The sequence below is a fragment of the Alosa sapidissima genome, chromosome 20, assembly GCF_018492685.1.
Source record: "Alosa sapidissima isolate fAloSap1 chromosome 20, fAloSap1.pri, whole genome shotgun sequence".
In the NCBI taxonomy this organism is placed as follows: Eukaryota; Metazoa; Chordata; class Actinopteri; order Clupeiformes; family Clupeidae; genus Alosa; species Alosa sapidissima.
The window spans coordinates 5,168,535-5,185,027 of record NC_055976.1 but is presented as its reverse complement, the minus strand read 5'-3'; positions in this window follow the sequence as shown (position 1 = coordinate 5,185,027).

Genomic DNA, 16,493 nt, shown 5'->3' with positions numbered 1-16,493 from the left:
AAAGGATTTGTCTTCTCATACAAATTGTCTGTCACCACATTCCACAGTACTACTACTACTACAATAGAACTATGCACCAACTCCACAACTTTGACCATCACACCATCAAAGCAACTTTGAATAGAAGACGTAGCGTCTAGAAACCAGTACAATTAATGATGATGTAAACCAATGAGTTATAAACTTTTCCTGGTTTAACTATTGGTATATTGCATAACTGACCAGTGCCATATTCTATCAGTGTGCAACTCTTCTAAGCTCACACATGACCTTTGGGTTTACCATCTCCTCACCCCATTTCCCCCCTTGACCAGTGGCTCATGAAATAATGATGGTCATTACGCCAGGCTAAAAATACTTTACTGAGACAACAGACTTTTCTCACACTTCTTACTGAAAAATGCATTTTTGGGTTTGTTTTGTTTTGCCTATTTGGCTAGCATACAAATTCACCAACTAGACAAATGTTTTCCTTTTCTTATAATGGCAGTTATGCCAAGGCAGTGTGTCCAGTGCATATCAACTTCAACGCTCCTCCAAGAGACCTTCTCACGTATCACTGCTGCAATGACAAGATCAGGGTGAAATAAAAACTGACCTTTAGTGAAGACTAGTGACTTGGCACTTCTGTGACAAGTGGGGTCAAAGCGATAAGGATTAAGTAATCTTTGTTGACAGTTTCAGAATTATGCTCTGGATAAATACTGGCCCTACTATTGTCCGATTAAACTAAAGGTGACCAAGGCTCTTCTGAAGGCACTTAACCTTTGAATTCTGGTTCTTTTTTACGACCACAGAGACTTCCTCTGAGTTGACTGATGAGGGGATTGCTCCTTCAGGTCACATCCATGCCACTTGCAATAGATTCTCTCTTCTGGATGTGAGCCGCATCAACTCTCTGCATCTGTTAAGAGGCTCTGCAGTTCAGATTGCAGCCCTCCTCTCTAATTCTGGGCCTTGTAGTCAGAGATGAAGGAGGAGTGGGGGTGAAGAGTAGGGGGGTGTATCTTAAAGTACCTGCATTGTCACCCCGAACAGATAAAGAGTTGGGAAGAAGTCATGCGGGATTTGAAAACCCTCATCGGTAACTTTTTTCGGTTTTTTTTTCAGGAAATGTTACGCTAAATGAGCAAGCTCTAGCAACAAATGTATCTTTAAACAGTTTCATCAATGGATGAAAGAGAGCCTGTTGATTGTTGACATGTGAACGCAATGGTGTGTGATCTCAGCATCCGTGTGATGACGGTCCAGGGCTTTTTTTTGACAGCAAGGCTTACCTGCTGCCAAATCTCACTGTATATGACACAGAGGGGCTTTCCTGTCTTACATATGAACACCTTCAAACGGCCAGTGTTCACTGGGTTTGGGCTGGGAGACCACAAGAAGCTTTAGCTTCCTTTATTAAATAAACACGACTCAAACAGAACCTTTTCATGTTCCATACACATGAGGGAGCATTAGCCCCCTCTCACACACACACACACACACACACACTCCACACCAAAGCAGACATGCCTAAAACAATTATGTGGCTTATTCATGGATGTAGAAATCACACCACATGTTTATATTTATGATGAGCCCTGAGGCCTGAATCTGTTTCAGTGTTGCAACGTTTTGAGAGAGATCTTCCTGCATGACTTTGGCCAATCCTAATTCTTGTCCCATGTAACACAATTAGATATACCGTAGCTCTGGATCATTATTGGGAATTTAACATTGTAACAATGTCTTTAGAGTTCCCAGTGGTTGACTGGATTCAGCTAATAACCAGATGGAATCTAAGAGGACATGACAGTATTGTAAATACACAAGTAATGCTCCACAGTTTCCAGAAGAAGAAAAAAACATATTAATAAAAAGGGTGTAAAAAAAATCAATGCCCTGTCTAATAGATTAACTATTTCATAAATGAAACAAAGATTTCAAGCTGGGAAGTAATTGCAAAATTAAGAAGTTATTTATGTCAATATTACTGTTGTCACAATTATTTTTTACTAAGTAAGTAGAAACACACTTAGATATTACATCAAATACCCATGACATTGCTTACAAGTATAAGCCTGTAAGTTAAATATGTAGAAGGCATGAATGTAGCCTACCTGTGACTTATTAAAACAAATTTCAATACAATAAAAATAGATACGGTTTAGATTCTTCTACAGCACATTGGATAAACAGAGGGTCACAGTATTTGACCTTTACATCTGCTATCAAACACAGAAGCACTGCTGTTTTGAAGGTCATGTTTTTGACACCGCTGGAAATCCCGTATTGTGATACCTGATGCCCAGAAGTACTCTTGGCATTTGTTGGACTTATATTTTTGGGCCCGTCTGATCTGATCTGAAACAGATGCCTTTGTCTCGCAGGTGGTCCGGAGCACTTTGCAGCCGGCATTTAAATCCCTCATGCATGCCCACTCAGAAGTCCGCCTGTTGCACTTAATGGATGCGCCCTTATTTTCATCACCCCCTCAGACCTGGCCTCTCACAGAAACCCCATCACAGTGTTGGAAAGGGTTATTGTCTGAGACTGAGAGAGGGAGTGGGAGAGAGAGGCACACAGAGAAAGAGAGAGAAAGAGAGAGAGAGAAAGAGAGAGGGAAAGACCTGAACTTGTGGGCAGGTGTCGGAGTTTCTGATCTGCCATGTCTGTTTGCTGTGCAGTCAGACCGTGCAGGTGTTGCTTTGGCAGTCACTAGGCTCTTCTCCCCTTGCTTCAGCTGCAGGCTGCTGGGGATGAGGGAACTAAAGCTCTTTCGCACATAAGAAGGTGGGGATCTGGGTGTCTGGCCCAATTACACAAGGCCATAATTTATATCTTTAGATGCTGGACGAGTGAACACTGTGGTCAAGGTGGAGAGTCACCTGCATTTATAAATCCTGCAGCACTTCTAAGAGGATTGTATTTGCACAAGGGTGGTGTCATGATGCCCCCCCCCCCCCCCCCTGTGTAACTGTGTGTTTAGAGCTCTATGGTCTGCTTTTTGTAAACAGAACAGTAAATTACTATGCTCTATCATATTATTGAGCTTACTGAGCCAGAAAATTATTGGTGTAATGTATAATCATAGTGGTCTGGCCATTTTATATTGATATGATTTCGAAATGTCTCCATGTAACCCAGTGCTCTGTCAGCACACAGCTGCAAAATGTCAGGGTGTGAAAAGTCAACCCTGCAGGCAGATGGAAAAGCTCAGGAGTTTTAGAAGAATAGCTGCTACAAAAGAGCATCAGAATTGTTCTAAACCAGAAAAGTAGGGGGCTTTTTGTTTCAGTGGTCGTGGTTCTCACATACTGTAGACTACTGGAGAACACTGGCAGTGAACATTTCAGAATAGGCAGACATACAGTTGTCTGTACAGTATCTGTACAGTAAGCTGATCGCCACAGTTAAAGCCAGGGTTAGGATTTGTGTGACATAACGGTTAGGTTTAGGGTCAGAGTCAGGTTTTGGTTAAGGTTAGTTGACAGTTGTCTGTAAGTTGAGCATTACAGTTAATACACCAGTATGTGATAATCTATAGATGGTTTAGTACATTTGGAGAATGTTTGTATAGACCATTTAAAAGGTTTATACAAACATGTTTTATCCAGTGACTGCAAGTGGCCTCTAGTTTCTTGCATCTCAGTGTTGTGCATGGCTTTTAATCTTGATTAAAACTGATTTACTGACCTGTCATATCCATCAAAGTACTTTCAGGGAAGTGTTTATGAATTATATTGACTCATTATAAACTCATTGTCAAGTCATTACAATTGTATATGGGGAACATCATGTAATACAGCATTAAATATCATAGATTACAGAGATGGAATGTACTACCTATTTAGAAGACATGCTGTTTCTTGCTAGTGAAAACAACCTACAAACCACTCAAAATTTTCCAAAATGCACTTCTCTAAGTAACCAGCCTAAAATCATAAAATTACACATAACAAAAGATGCAAGAAAACAATCATCTTTTGATGACAATGTATGATCTTGTTTAGATATCCAACACTGGATTTTCAATTCTTTCTAAAAACAGCTTTCTAAAAACAGCCTTTCAGTCTTTCTGACTTAGTTCTACACACAATACAAAGCTATGGACCTTCATGGACTGGTGATAAGTGTGGCCACTTTCGATGGCCTGACCATAAAACTGGGAATTGCTTTAACATCATCTACGCCTGCTTGTGTTAAAAACACATCGAGCTTAACCAGCTCTGCGTCTTGGTGTGAAACTGCAACTCAGGAAGCATAGCTCTCTGCGTGTGCATGCCCTCCAGCAGTGTGGCTCTGGCTCTGAACCCCGGCCTCCTCCACCCCCAGTGCTCTCCGTCCCCACGACACCCCACATCTGCTTGGGAACCCAGTCGGCCTCTACCGCCAGCTCCCAGCCTGGTCTTTTCCCTGGCCCATCTGTCCACATTACAAAGGCACAAATTAGTTCTTGACATTTGGGTGCCATAATTGCCCCTGAAAAGCATGAGGCATCAATTAAGCGCTCAGTGCTCTGACAGGCTGCCCCTGTAGGAGATGACCGCTTCCCTGGGCCCGCCGAGCCGGACAACCCACCCGGGCGAACTGGGAGAGCCTTTCATCTGCGCTGACTATTCATCAGCTACATTACACATTCCACAACAAAGAGACCTGCATATGAAATGGACTAGCAAAAAATGATAATGACCACGCCAGATTAGACTGTCAAATTTGTTAATGTGTATGTTCATTATTTAACTAATGACTATCACTCACTCTGTACATCCTGTTCATCTTTTTAATTTGATGTTTCACTTATACTGCTTTATTATGTCGGATTTGCTCCTCAGTTGAGTAGAATGCCTTTCATATATTGATGTATAGTGACTCCATACCTAATGCATACGTCCAAAAGCAAATATCAGTATTACCATGGCTGTACCAAAGCACTTTTTCAATTTGTGCAATTTGGGATTAATATGCTATTACAAAAGTGAACTGTGGGGGTTAATGTGGTCTCTAAGAGCATTTTGTTTGGGTTCCATAGATCTCCTCGACTCCCTGCATTAGCATGAGTTGACAGTTGGTTTTCCCACAGGGTTTGTGTATCCCTGGGGTCACAGAGAAGGTCAATTGGTTAATTTCCATAGTTTCCACCTAAAACATTCTTCAGGCGCTTGGAAGTAATTCAATCAGCAGCAAAAACAAAGTATAACAGCGCAGACTGAAAAAATCATTATGTGTCGCACCATTCACATCCGGGATAGAAGCCTGTTCTTTGTGTGGTTCTAATGTAATTACTGAAAAGAGGTCGCCACAATTGTTGATAGACTCATTTAATTTCAGAGTGACTACCTTTTGATGACCATTCCAGCTCAGGTGATGTTGTCTACTAATCTGAAAACTGCTGCTTAAAATGTACAAAGAAAACTCATCAGCAGTGAATACCCCACCTTTGTTTTCAGCATCACTGGTCAATACTGTATATAGCGTCAACAAAACTAATTTAAGGTCAACGGAATATACGAGTAGTGATATATAAGAATCATTGGCTCAAGGATCCCAAATCCTCTAAGTATATTCCTGTCTTAAAAGACATGGCAAGCATGGCCTGCATAAGGAATAAATGCAACTTGGACTAAATCACTAAAAACTTTCAAAAAGATCACACACCAGTAAGTTGCAGGAGACATATGGAAAGGCACTAATAGCCTCAATAGCATCAGCAAATACAGCACAAATATTCTGTGACTACGTTTAGTTCAATGGGTGAATTGATACGAGTCATTAAGCTATGTCCACTGACCACTAGAGCTGCAATGCACAAAGATATACTTGATCAAAGCACAACAGAACTACAAAACTAATAAATGTAACCTAGAAATGTCTCCTGTACGTTTTTGCAGAAGGGGGCAAAGTGAGGGTGCACTGAAAGCTCGCCTGCTTGCAAGTGAAAGTGGAAATGTGCTTTGTTGCTCCCAAGTCAGGCGGAAAATTACGTACCCATTTGTCATTGTGCACCAAGATGTGTGAGTCAATCAATGGATTCTTTCATGACAAGCTTACAGAGCTGAATGTTTTTCCATGGCCTCACCCCTTCACACCTGGTACGACAGGTAAAATAACAAAACAAAGGAAGAGAGGGAGAAAAGAGGGTTTAGGGAGAGACAGCCTCCGAGTCACAGGAAAACTGATAGGTGCGAAGCGCTCGCCATGTAACCTTGCACTTCCACTGCACATATACATATGCTTGAACTTGGTACACACACTTTGCACACAGTGGCAGAGGCAATGGCATGTTCTGGCTATAATCCAGCCCTCGTGAAACCAGTCGTACACTACGCCAGATGCATTAAAAAAAAAAACAATTAGGCATCGGAGAACTTCTTTCAGCAGACATGACATTAGTATTAGTCACCTAATTAAACTTGGACCTTGATCGTTTTTATTTTAGTGTTGCCAAGCATGTATGTCTGTATTCTGTCCTCCACATTCTGCCGTCTACAGTCAGAGGTGGAGGGAAGCCAAAAGATTATCCTGAGCACCTCTAATGATAGGCCTCAAAGTAAATGGTGATCTAGAGCTTAGAGCAAACACTGGGCACCAAAGGCAGGAATTTCATACAGTATTTGGTTTACATTCAAATAGGTCAACAGCAACACATCCACAACTTCTATGAAAAACTTATCATGCCCATGTGTGTTTGGATGGCTAGCTGCCTAGAATTTCTTCTGGCCTTGCCATAACATCAATTCTTGTGACAGCTGACATGGTATTGCTAGATGTTTTATTGAAAAGTCAGACTTCAGAGTGGGCAGGCTACATGAAGAATTGAGGAATTGGAACCATTTAATCGTTTTAAAATGAATGATATTGCTTTGGAGCTTAACCTGGATGACTTGCTCTCCTGAAATTAAACATATCTTCATGATGTCTACAGCAACAGCATCTGTATCTAAGTTAATGCTGATGAGAAACATCACACCATATGTGCAGTCAAAATGAAATAAACCAAGAACATGTGAGGCTTTTTAAAATATCTAACCCTCATGAGTCCTTCAGATCTTCTTGAATTTTTCTAACCAAAATAATTTATTGTATAGTGCACAGTTGTGTTGACAGGGTTTTGCACTGCATGTGTTAAGTTTGCACTAAAATAAGCCAGCAGTCCGAAGCTAATCAAGCAGTTGAACAAATATGTTCCCATCATGCTCAGGGTCATGTAGAAAAATGCTTTATATGCCTACTCACTCATTGTTTTGGCTTCCACTGCTGGGGCAAACGTTCCCAGTGACTTTGAAAGAAAGGGGATTGATGGGGTATGTTTGGCACAACCTTCAGTGATGAAGACTGTTCATTTGGTTGATGTGTCACGGGGAACAGTGGCTAAGATGACATTGGCACAGAGGCCTGAAGAAACCATGTTATCAGCTAAGGCCATCTCTGGTCGAAAGCTCATATTCTCTGACCGTGATGTGGTTCAGTGGCTCAACAAGACTTTTCAAACCAAACGCACAAAAGATACTACGTTTGTCATGCACTGAGAGGAATGGAGAAAGAGATGAAATGCCCAAGTACATTAGAGTAAAGCAGTGAGGTTTGGGAGGGGGCCTGACACTGCTGATTAAGAGAAGACTGCAGCATTCTCTCTCTAGTGGGTCTGAATCAATGCTCTCGTAATGGTACAAAGGATTCCTCCAAAACTGTTTCAGCACTGTATTGATCAAAATGTCTTTTGCCTGCAGAAATCATTAAGAATTCTGAAGGGAAAAATGCTCTGTGTAAGAGCTTTCTTTGAAATTATAAATAACCAAAGAAATTCTGTGTGCAACTACATCTGTATCATTCCCTTTATACAAAAATGAATGCAATGAGAAAATAGAAGTTCCAATATAATGCTAAATGTAATCATCAGAATTATAGCATGGTATGGATGTGACAGAGAGGCTTCGTAGTGTCAGGTGAATTCCCATGCATATTCAGGACTATCTGATTGCCTCTTGTGATTTTTTACAAGATCAGTTCAGGTCTTTGGAGTTTACCAACTGATGTGGAAGTCTACAATTAAAGTTCAAACATCAAGATGTGTTTTAAATCACAAATCACACAGCAAGTCTCCACACGCAAGAAGTTACGGAAAAAGTGACTAGAACCAATGACAATCACTTACCTGTGCTATGAGTAACACATAACAGTACATTACAATTATAATTTGATGGAGACCTTTGTTATGGTAGTAAAAAGATGGAAATTGAAAGATAATACACAGAGAATGTTGTGTATGTTGCTTTCATGTTTCCTTTCCAACTGTAATACACTGCAATTAGCCAGTAGTTCCTGTGAAGGTTTGCCTCCAACATATAACAATGTAATGTAATCCCTATGAAACTCCATGCTCTGGTGAAGTGCATGCCTATTATAAATATGTGCTAAAAGCCTATTTCTCCTACACTATACACTGTACAAACGTGCAACTATGCACAAGCTCTTATACATGTAATGTATTATGTAATATAAATGTGTAATTTCATTGCAAACATTTCAGAATTATATTATTTGCTGTTGATACTGTAATCTTACAAAACAATTCTGTGAGTGGCCAAGTTCCAAACCAGACGTATGTGTTCCTGTAACTCCTGCCTCTTATGTCAGCTGGCATGTCTGCATCTACTTGAAAAAAAACCTGAATGAGCCAAAAAGATTAAGGGTGGTGTGACTTACTGCGATGGCCAACATGTTCTTTTATGAGTGCCCTGGCCTGCACAAGTGTAAACAATAGCTGAAGAGCAGGGGACTTCAAACACATCTCACCACTCAGCTACCTCCATAGTAATTTCAGGCACATCAGAGGGAAGGTAGGAAATCCCCTTGGCTGGCAGAGTCCTCTCTGCTTTCTAAATCATTACGAAATGTCACCTACAGTGGCTTCTGTGGAGATATATGACATGGAGATGGAGATTTTACAGTGGATTTTCATTAGTCATTGGTGACAATAAAGAGGACCTTTGTGGCCATTAGGACTGTGTGCATTTTGAAAGTGCTTGATACACCAATACGGTCCATCTCCAGAATATCCCCCGGATTTCAAGATGAGTCCTGGTTATAGGAGTTCAAAGTGCGTGTTGAGATGAAAGATGTTAGATTTGACATATGCCTGTTTGCCTCACACAGACTGGATCAAAGGTATCCAGATTTGTGACATGCCATCATCAAGTTTAAGTCTGTTTATTTTCCTTTCTGATTAATCTGAAGGAATGAAACAGCCTTAGGACATTAGGTATCTTTACTACACATAGTACTGTGGGCTTCAACTACCATCTCCTCCTTTAAAGTCATTTGGACTATTCAGTATTTCTCACCATACAAAACTAATGCATGGAGACAGTACCATCCTTCCAAAAACAGGAGCAAAACAGGATATCCTCATGTCTAGCATGTGTAAACCATGTATGGTTTGGTTATGCTTATTTAATTGCAATCCTCCGTTAGACGCTATGAAAAGCCTCAGCAGTAAATAGGCTGAAATTCTCTCTGCTTTCTCTCACCTTATCAAACTGCACCAGTACAGAAGTTAATCAAAAGAGCACAAAGAGGGCCTTTATTTTGCCGAAGCCTCCATGCTCTCCGATATCAAAGGGAACCCAAGCTACCACAACAAGATGCTACTCAAGCTGATAAGATACAGGCTTTAGCTGACACTGAGAAGAGCACGCTAAAGAGCATTAGATGGGGACCAGGATCAGGACACTTTTTTATTTTAGAAACATATTTAAACTCTCTGCATTTATTGGATTTCCAGAAAAAAAGTTAATAAATTATATTAAGGTTGGCCACTGTGCAAAGGAAGAAGTATAGAGGTTCATGGCCTTTGTACCACTCATTCTCACAGAACAGGAGGGGGTCATCATTTTCGTGTATTTCTTCATCAAAATTGTTGCTGTGCCATTTGTTCATATTGAAATAGTCCAATAAACACATATGATTGAATTTAAATAAGCTTCATTTATGTATTATGTCATTTATCTGAAGGGACTTTTTGATGTTCATATGTCTTTGAAAAATACTTACTACTCTTTGCTGTTGTCTTTGTTGGCTGTCTGTCTTTCACTCTCTTTCAACTCCATTCATCTGTGTTACATTACTCTTAACACTTTGAGGTGAGTTATTTTCCCCCAAACTTTTTCACTATTTTTACGTTTTTATCTGCCACGAACAGAATCACAAAGGTGTAGCCTTACAGGGAGAGCGTTTGAATCCCGACTATGTTTGTGGTTGTCATCTTGTCCAGAGACCCTGAAAGATCCACCCTTTCATCCTCTACCTCTCAAATTGTCCAGCTGAATGACACATATTCAAAATGCTTTAGAAAGAGATGACTCACCTTACTCAGGTCAATATGCTCACTATTGACAGTGGCCATCTCAGCAAGGTGCTAAACGCAGGGCCACACTAACTCTCCCAGAGACATGTGGCCTGTGTCATTCCAAAGGTCTCTCGGGTATAAACATTTTTGTGCTACTTAATTGCGCAGGTCACTTGTATTGGGTTTTACATTTGAGACCATCAGACGGCAGCTATAATTATCATGAAGATAATCGCCAGACTGCAGGTTTTAAAGGAGTTCCCACAGACATAGGCCTGGAGTGCCCGTCAGTGGTAATAGATGGCTATTATAATGACATGCTCTCCTCCTGAATAGAGATTGTGAATCAAAAGCCATTAGCATGGTTATGTTACAGTTAATCTTTTAAAACCTTCTCCTATATAGGCAAAGTCCAGATAAAATGATTGATCAAAGGCAGTTTGTAGGTAAGAAATGTATAAATCTGTACCACCTCACAAAGACAGTGGCTTCTAAAAGCCACCAGCCTTGTTTATTAAACACTGAAGCTAACCGATTTAATTCCACATTTGCTGCTCTTTACACATACCACAACTCTGAATTCATAGAAAATGCAAAGATGTACAGCTAACACAGGTATCACATTGGCACCAGTCCAATAGATTAATAAATATTTATATTTATATTTCAAATAAAACCGAGAAATCCCATTCAAGAGACATAAAGGTGTGTATCTTCTTACAGACTATTTCTTTTCAAGGTACGGCACAGTGGTCTCACCTGTTGGATGTTTTTAAAACAGCCAAGGTATCGTTTCAGTGTTACTGGCTGGGAGAGTGAGTCAGAGCGGGCGATTGTGGAACTCTGATATCCCACGCGGTCGATGCAGGTGCTTGCTGCTTGTTTTATTGCATCCACTCCAATCTGACAGCCATCTCAACACTTCTGTCAGCCACCGGGCCGTCCCACTGCTGTCACCAGCAATAAACTTTTCTCATAAACCTGATGGACAGAGGAGTCCTTATTTGGAAAAAGAAGAAAGAAATGTATTCATATTTCTAAAATTGGATTCAAAGTGAGATTAACACCGGAGAGTCACACCAAAGGTTTGGCACTCCAAAGGCTGCTTTGACATTTTGCCAGCCTGAATTTGCTTAAGCTGACAGGTTTCTGGATGCAAGTGAAGTCAGAAAGAGACATTGCTCTCTCCCACAAAACATTACATTCCAGGCTCTGGCAAACAAGATACAGACCCATTGCTGCAATTTTCTTAATTGGAGAGTTGATTTTACACAGTGTGAATTCACAATATGTACTTGAGTAGACGCACCACAAAGTCAGTTTTATTTGTATGGCATGTTTAAAAAGGGTTTCAGAGAGTATAATCCCAAGGGCTTTTTTCAATTAACAGCAATAATATCAAATTCTGAATAATCTGGATAAATTCTGAACTTGTCTTGTGTCAGAGATCAAACATACATTTGCCATAACGCCGACCACTTTCTACTGCTTCTGGACTGGAGGGGTAACAAGATCTGTGGCTGCCCTTCAAAATGTTGAAGCTGACTGCCTGAACAGATCAAAGTAGATTTCAGAGCACATTAGTTCCTTAGCGGAGTTCTCCCAGGCCAATAGAGATGCTTAAGCACGCATTCCCCGTGTCAGAGGGGAACAAAAGCATTACTGAGTCGAAAGAAGTGTGAGAGCTCTGAGATGCACTTCACCTATGGTGACCAATCACAACAGTCGACACAATCTTCTGCCCCAAGGCACTGAAAGCAGTGGTTTATGTTGTCACTTTTAAATGCTTTAGCACCGCACATTTCCCATCTTTCTGTTGCTGTTTACACTCTGGAGGAGAAGAGCTGGGTTCCTGCAGGAGGGAAAATTCTTTTAGTTCCTCAAGCACTATCTGGAGCTTAATAGACTTTGGTTGTTGGAAACAAATGGACTGTCCTTCAAATACACTTTCAAGTACAAACACAGAATACTAACACTTGTGTTTCTTGTAGCATGTTACTGGCATTTGAAACACTGGTAAAAGAGGAGAAGTCATGTGGAAAGTGCACACAACTAAATGTCAACCTGGAAAAGACTCTGTCAACAGGTACCAACCATGCCATGGTAAGGAGCACATATTGTGTTCCATTATCCTCCATGGTTTGTGCACCTGAGAACGGAACAACAATGTCTAACTTACAAGCTGAACAAAAGCTTCCTTCATTGGGGCACCCTTGAGGGAGATGACAGCTCCAATATTGGCCTCTGCACGGATAGGTAGCATGCAAGGTTAGAGGAAATAGCCTTTTCAGTCTGACATTGATGTCCACTGCTATCTTAGGCCTGATAACATAAGATTAGCCTACTTCTGTAAGGGGAGATAGGGATGTATAAAAGGGGTAACACTAGAAGGTATTAATACAGAGCTGAGCAGTGTGTGTGCTTCAGATGCCTCGGGTAAGGCCTGCAGCTTCCAGCTCACCTTTTTATCAAGCAAAACGCTGCACAGATTCACAAATTATCAGCCATATTATCAGATCTGACTGAATGCAAAAATCACAATGGAAACCTTAAAGCATTTGCAAAAAGCCCCCAGGGATGCCTGTATGCGTGTTCTATGGAGTTCATAATATCACTGACTTTAATTGAAGGCAAGGGCAGATTTGAACAAGGTGTTGGAATCAGCTGGTATTATTGTCATAGTCCTCTGTGTGTCTGATCCTCCTGCGTACTGGATATTCCAGCTGATTACTTCCTTTATTTGCTGATTTCGTTCTGTCCTCACCATATCTGCCAGCTCTGCACTCAGTAGCACCGTCCATATGCCATATCTTGGGGCCGAAAAAAGAATAGAACACACAAAAGCCGACGACAAGGGCCTTTCATGTCATTTATCAGGCCGGGCGATCGGGGAGATCTAGATTGGCCAGACAAAGTGCCACCAGGCCCCCTAGCTCTATGAAGAGTTTCATCTGTTTGAAGAGATGGGCCCATATCACTTGTCCTCTATTCCTGTGTGGAGGCCGTTGCTAGGTGGTCCACTCATCAAACTCGGGATAGCACATGGAGATGCTTGTCTTTATGGGTGGTGGAGGAGTGTCTCTGTGTGTGTGTGTGTGTGTGTGTGTGTGTGTGTGTGTGTGTCTGGAGGGGAGGGGGATTGACGTGTTTTAGCCTTGGCTCACAAATCTAACAAAAAAGAGAACAGCGAAAGGTTGAAGAGTCTGCCTGTCACACACCCCCTCTGTCACGCAATGGTTCAACAGAGATGCTCCTCTCTGGTGCTATTGATAACTCAAGCTATGGGTGAACTCCTAAATGAGACTTCACTTTAAAAATAAAAAAAAAGATTTTAAACACATTTTCACACTGAAGAGTGTTCAGGTGTAATATTTCAACTGAAAGAGAATTTCCCCTTGTCAACCTGAATTTTCCTCCATAGACATGACATGTGAATAATGCAGCAGATTAAAGTCCCTCTGTTCCCCGCTGCAGCCCATCCACTGGTGTCTGTATCATATTGTAAACATAGACTGCAGATGTCAAAACAGCCATTATTCCAGCTGACATATAAGCGTATGGAAAAAAGGATTCGGTTTTTTCTCTCTCTTTTCTTCTCTATGTAATATTGCAACATCAAAGGGGAGAGGATCACATAGACAGCTGGCTTATACATTTTCAAAGGGAGAGACCCTGGCTGCACATGCCCACCCAACTGCCAGCCCTCACTCAGACCCCCCCCACCCCCCCACCCCCAAATCCAGCCCAGCCCAGCCCAGCCTCCTCCCAAAGCTGTTATATCAAAAACCAGAGTCATGATGATGAATCTGACGCGTGTAGAGGAAGCATTGAGTCTGTGAGCAGTACACACACGGATGATGTCCGAGGTCCACCCACTGAGTGAGAGGTAGAGGCGCTTAAAGTGTGGACCCTCCAAACTAGAGTTCCCACAGGGCACCTCTACATCCATCCCCCCCCTCTCTCTCACACACACACTCACACACACACGCACACACACACACACACTCACACACACACACACACACACACACACACACACCTCACCCTCCCTGCACACTGGCTCTGCATAGTCATCCTGCATGTGCCATTGATCTTTCCCCTGGTTCTTTCAAGAGATGTGTATCATAAACACCGCAGGCGAGATGAAGGTGATGGCTGCTTGCCGGTGGGGGTTCTCTGAGCACTCCCTTTGCTTTTCAAGACTGAAGAAGCTTTTAGAGGGTGTGTGTGTGTGTGTGTGTGTGTGTGTGTGTGTGTGTGTGTGTGTGTGTGTGTGTGTGTGCGTGTTTGCGTGTGCGTGTGACTGTGTGACTGTGTGACTCTGTGTGTGTTTTAAGTCCTCTATCTAGATGTGCCCTTGCCTGGAGGTGCTGTTTCAAGTTCGAATGGAAGACCCTCTTTTTTAACTCCACAAATCCCCAAAACAATGGAGGTGGCTCAGGGAAAATCAGTCAAATGGTACAGCAGCGGCCAGAGCTCAAATGTGATGTGTGGAGGAGGCCTTGTAGTATGACTCAAGGAAACATCTGTTGGCCAAAGGACAGGTGCTCTGCAGCTGCTACTGAGGGCTTTTAACTGATGTCAAATGATCCAATCATCAATATATATCATCAGTTGGCATAACCTGAAATAAGGGTTGTTGTTTCTGCTCAATATCTTATACTATAACAATATTGTACAAACCTGTTGACAATCACAAATCACATTTGTTAGGTTTTCTGTGGGATTACAAACTAACATATCCTTGCAAATAGCTGCAACAAGAGACCCAATAAAAAATGTGTGATTAAAACACAGTGAATGCAGTTCAGACTGGGCCGCTTGCCAGTCTGTTCTTTTTCCTTTTTCTTTTGCACTGGCGCTGATCTTGAGCCTGTTCCTGCATGGATTCCATAGCTGGCACTCGCTTGGGAAACCCCTGTTCCAAGCCAAAGACCATTTGCTCAAAGTATACACTGTGCACAGCTGGGACAGTGTTTCTCAGGTAGCGACTTGCACATTTATTTATTGTATACATTTTTCCATTTCTCGCAGTGCCAGCGGCTTCACTCTGCATCTGTCTGCGTAGCCTTCAGTTTGCAGTTTCTAGATTCTTCTGTGTGACCTTCAGAGGCATCAGCCTAAATGGGTACTGTTGCCGTAGGCTTTTATCACACTGTAAATATCACAGTGAATAATGCCAGTGATTATTATTGTATTCAAAGAATTAGAAAGTAATCCACATCATAGCACTGGCTGGCACACATCAAACTTCAGGTTCAATGAAATGAGACATTTCTCGGGTATTTTTAGCAAACCTTCTCAGAGCTCAGAACTATTTTTATCAGCAGCAACTTAGGCTCGCCGATGACCTTTGACTTGTTAAGTTCTTCCTGATTTTCTTTTCTTTCTTTTTTTTTTTCTTTTACGGAGCAGCAAAGCATTTCCACCCACCCACCCAGAGTGGGCTGAAGTGCATCCTAAGGATTACAAGCACTCAAGAGAGAGGAGTCATAACCCAGCGCCGCTCCAGGCAAACTGGGTCACAGGCCACCCAGGGGAAGGGGGGTAGGTCAGTCAACAGGGCCGCTCAAACCCGGCTCCCAGACACCAGGTAGTGACTCACCAACTGTGGGGCAGAAAACCTTTGAAGACTTGGAGGACTTTAGAACACACCAATCTACATACATTTGTTTGACGGAGTCCCCCTTTTTTATCCATTTCCTGCCTTTGTTACAATGGATGGGGTACAATTATGTTGTCAATAACCTATTCCACTTGAGTTATTTCGTGGGAGAACGCGAAACTGCTGAAATACGGCAATAAGTTGAGTTGAATGTTGTCTTTCATTATATTGATATATTTAGCAGCTATTTGGAAAGATGAATGAGCGATTGAAACAACAATGTCTCCATGGTATCACTGTATCAAATCAGAGACACATAGAACAATTCCTCATTGCCATTGCTATTGTACAGGGACTTTTGTTTTGACTGGCTGGGACCAGGGACGGATATGTATATTTAATAGAAAGATTTGTAGATTGGTCAATCCTAGAACTGAGAACAGTGTGATTGTTGTTCTCATAATAGCAGTTATTATTGTCAACATTGTGCCTAATTGTTCTTTGATCCCAACATTATGAGCAGTCCCTCTGGCTCCACTAGAATGGGGCGTACGTGTG